Genomic DNA, 4,824 nt, shown 5'->3' on the forward strand with positions numbered 1-4,824 from the left:
ATGGTAGTATGTATGTGAATAAAAAATTACGAAAGGGCATTCTGATCTTTATGTTTTCCATATGTTATTAATGCTATGGACATCAGTAAAGGTAATGCGAACTTCTTACACAATCATATATTGTTATGATTGGCTCTGTGTTCAGTTTAATGGATGGTAATTGTCTTCCAACATGTACTAAGATTGAAGAAGAGGTGATTCATCAATTTAACTAGCATATAGACTTATTAGACCTCAATGGTATCGAACATGTATAAGTCTATTTTGGAGAAAAAAAATTGCACGCATTCAAACGACTCTGAACATTAAAGATTCTCTGAACGCATCTTTTTTTTTTTAACTGTAAAAATGTGAATTTACTTGCATCAAATATTAATTATTACGTAAGATGAATAAGAACTTAATTGAATTTCGAACCAAAGTATTCCTTTCTTCAAGGTCGTTTTCATATATCGTCTCCAGGGTTGTTCGTTTGGTCACTCTTTTCTTTCTTAGTATATTAGTTTTTGTCTTCTTAACATTCTTTTCAGAGACCTTCTTCTCACATTCAGGGATCAGTGGCATAGCCTCCAAAATATCCAATTCATCAGTGGTTATCTTTTCATCACCAAGCTGTTTGTGTTCGACACGGTTTTTTCAAAACATTCCGTTCTTCCCGAGGTTTATATTTCCAGGTGTAGAAAAAACAAAGTACGCTGCATGATCATTACAGAAAATAAATAAATAAGAATCACGTGTTTCAAGTCCATTAAAATACATATTGTAATTAAATAAGCTATGGATAATGCGTCACAGTTAAAACTTACAGTCGTAACTTACCACAAAGCAGTAAGACACATCAAAATGAGTGCTGTTCGCCAAGCACATCTTGGAACTGTAGATTTTGAAGTCAAGTGAAGCGTAGCCTTCGAAACCACTTCAATTCGATCTTAAGACAGAGAGTCGTATTTAAAATCAGTTTACGTACTCCACCGGTCACGTAAAACAGAAAAATAAAACTTCAAATGTAAGTTAACAATAATAGTAATGTGTATAATTCTTTAAGTTCAACAATAATCTTCATTAACATATTAAAATTTCAATTAAATAAATATGAAATTTCTTACACTTATAATATATTTTCATATTAAACATTGATAACAACCTTTACAATTTGCCAACTGTAAATATACATTTTTTCTTTACACGTTAAACAGATAATTAGCAAAGAAAAATGACGCCTGTTATATTATTTGAGCTCCTTACTAGTAGACAAGTAGTACAGTTATGTAATAACAATAACTATATAGTTATATAACATAAAATCAGTCAGGTTTTCCAACATATTTACATTAATAGACAATACAACAAGAAACCTACTGACTTTCCCTGCCAAACACACGTGATCACACTATACAAGAAAAATCTAGACATTTTCTTTACGATAATGTACATATTATACAACTCAGTATAACACAGTGAGTTAAATCAACTTAGATTCATTAAAACTGTAAAGATGTATAACACAAATTAAACAAACTGTCTTTCCATTGACTACTTAATAAAGTCAGTTTGTTTAATGGGTATTCACTTACTGTGTTAAGTTTTATAATTAACAGCTTCACTTATTATGGTGCATAATTATATTTTACTATAGAATCGTATCCACTGAATGGTAGTTTCTGCGTCTTTACAACACTATTAAAAACAGTAATTTTTACAAATTTCTCTTTACTCTAAATTTCCCAGATAAATAACGATACCATTTTGACTACAAACACTGAACGTCGTACGTCACTGCTCATGAAGTTTTTCGTTTACTTGGTAACAATTCTTTCTAATAGTTTTATTGAGTACTCATGAGACACTGCTAACGTTTTGATAATCCAATGTTGTTATAATCGTATTTTAAAACATTTGTTTTGTATTTGGACAAATTACTGTATTTTATTACAAAAACGACATTATGCACACAAAATAAACATATTAAACATAGATTTGGGACATACACTGTTTTAGTTAAATATCTTTACGTCTTTTTAGTAATAATGTGACGCACACAGATGTGATATTGAGACACCGTTATATTTGTTTGTTTTTCAATTTCGCGGATAGCTGAACGAGGACTTTCAGCGTTAGCCGTTCATAATTTTGAAATGATATACTGGAGGTAAGACAGCTATTCAATACTATTTGTCGTAAATGTTTGAGCTCATCTTTAAAAACGAGTAGTAGGATTTCCAAGTAAAAGCAAAGTTTTTTAATGCATTAAAAACCATGAAAGTTATGAAGAAGTATCGTATTATAACAATCTGCATGAACAAAAATAAACATTTTTAAAATGTTAAGGAAACAATAAAAGAAAACTTTAAAACCCTTTTGTTCCATTACTTCTACAAAGATCTTTATTATCAGCTCCTTCTTCATCAGTAATTTCGTCATCAGGACAAGGTATACAGGCGTCAGCAGCAAAAGATGCCATGTAAGTCCCTCCTGGACACGGCAGGCAGTGAGTTTGGAATCCATTGTCATAGTGACCAGGAGGACATGGATCTAAAAGCGTTAAAAGTACAAAACTAAACATTTATTTACCCAGTGTTAATTTTATTGTTCTAACAACGTCTTTAGTATCAAAAAACATATGTGTTGAACTAAAATTCCATATTTTTAAAAGTCTTTCATCTATTTGTGTTTAATGTGAACAGTTTAAAGTAATTGAGTATCACATATACTTACAACACCTGTTAACATCTCTTTGGTATCCACGAGTACAGTTGAGATTCTCGGCTGGAATATACACTGGAGAAAACAACAGAGAGTTAATATTTTTATTAGCACGTTTTGTGTCACCGTTGGAATTTTAAGGTTTTCACAATAATATTAAAAATAAATAATGTTGTAAAATAACAACATTAATGTTACTTTTCGTGAGAAAAATAAAACGTGTCAAAACAGTTTCTTAACAGTAGACTTTTGTTTCTTTATGTACTTCCTAATGGAGTTAACTAATGAAACTAATCACACAAACTTGGAAGTTTATGAAATTACACACGATCTTTTTTTTATGTTTTCTATAGGTACATTTGATTTCCGTTGGTGTTTCCTTGCAAAATTCTTATTTGTCACAGTTAAACGTTGAACTGTTGTTATTGTTTATGTTAATATCAGTTATGAAAATACAGGTTATTTTGGGAATATTACGTTCGTAAAATGTATCAGTGTATGATTGTGTCTTGCAAACAACAAAATATCAAATAATATCCTTATAATGCAGAAATTGGATGAAATGCATTCCGAGAAAATTTTCATTTAAATTTAATATAAAACCAAATCCTTAATTTTTTCCGGATTTATCAAGATAAATAATATAGCGATCTAACACCTTTCACTGTAAATTTATAGTATTGTTTATTCAAAATACGTTCTCAAAAAACTTCGTAGATATGATTTGTATCTTTAGAGTACAAAAGATTTTGCTTCAACATTCACAAGTTGAGTTCATTATATCAAAATAACTTTGGAGCCTCATCACTTCTCTCTACAGGTTTACCATAATCCATCTAGTCTCTGATCACATAGAAATCTATAATTCTTACATCAGTGAGGTGACTGGTGTGTCTGTGTGTACAATAACATGCATATCTATCTAATTACTCAGCGGTTAGAAGACTGAGATATTTTTTTACGTACCATCGCCTGGGACACTTCAGCGGTTTTTATCTCTGACATTTGTGTTCGTACGACTTGTTGTAGGTCTTTTTCCGAATTATTCTGGCAAACCAAAATTATTTCTTCGATGCTCTTACGTACAATAAATATCTTTGTTTCGAAAAATTTAAATTCTCATTTGAATATATTTTCATGATATGGGTATATAAAAATTTACATTGGAAAGGTCTGTTACATACCTTTCCCAAAAGCAACCAATTTTCGGTTACATCACACCATTTAAAAATGTTATATCAGATTGAGTCACATTATATGACATGTTGCATATTCAAAACTGTTTTGATATGGCTTACTAATCCCTATAAACTATAAAGTATTATTGCTATGAACATCAGTGACAGCCTCTCACTAATACTGTATGTTTATTACAGGAGTACCGATAATATTACGCATTCGTCTTCATCACTGCCCTGAAATAACTCTTTTCAGGGCATCTTTAGCATCAACTAATGGAATGTGATACATCTTCCAAGAGTATATTATGGCTGTCAATATCAACATCTGCACCTTGGAGTTGGACAATATCACCCATTACTGGAGTCCTGATTAGATGTATTAGTATATGGACGAACAAAGAGTGTAGTATTGATGGTAACATTTAAAGTAATTATATGTGGATATCTTTACCAATACTTATTCATACCACACTCCAACATCGACATTTCCTATCATTAAAATTAAGAAAAACTGATTTCATGTTATCTCTAAAGTAATAATTCCTTGTAAGTACTTTTAACATTATTGTAATAATCTATTTCATGCATTTATATTTCTGAGGAACCCACTTGAAGCTAATAAATTTTGCAGACGTTCTACAATGGGTAATTTAAAACTTTTTATTACAGAATTCATATATAGTTCGATGTTTCTAGGTTATAAAGCGACTAGGAAGGAGATTTGAGATAACGGTGATATAGAGAAACCTCAGTCAACAACACGATACCCACCCTGTCAATAACCCCAAATACAATAAACAAAATACTTAAATTTTGTAAAAAAATAAAGCAAATACAATACTAATGTCATTTATAAAATACTTTATGGCAACTTCCACGTATTTTACGTCAGAGAAACAAGCCCGAAACTCAAAACAACATTCATGTAACACAAAAAAAA

General features: G+C 30.6%; 1 long non-coding RNA gene across 1 annotated transcript; it reads right to left on the reverse strand.

The window, feature by feature from the left end:
- Nucleotides 1–40: 40 nt before the first annotated feature.
- Nucleotides 41–2,819, reverse strand: LOC143242990 (uncharacterized). Its single transcript, XR_013023547.1, has 4 exons — nucleotides 2,716–2,819; nucleotides 2,371–2,532; nucleotides 820–928; nucleotides 41–695 (listed from the first exon to the last, which is right to left on the reverse strand). It is a non-coding gene; the product is annotated as an uncharacterized LOC143242990 (long non-coding RNA).
- Nucleotides 2,820–4,824: the final 2,005 nt, after the last annotated feature.

The sequence above is a fragment of the Tachypleus tridentatus genome, unplaced genomic scaffold (genome assembly GCF_004210375.1).
Source record: "Tachypleus tridentatus isolate NWPU-2018 unplaced genomic scaffold, ASM421037v1 Hic_cluster_2, whole genome shotgun sequence".
Taxonomy (NCBI): domain Eukaryota; kingdom Metazoa; phylum Arthropoda; class Merostomata; order Xiphosura; family Limulidae; genus Tachypleus; species Tachypleus tridentatus.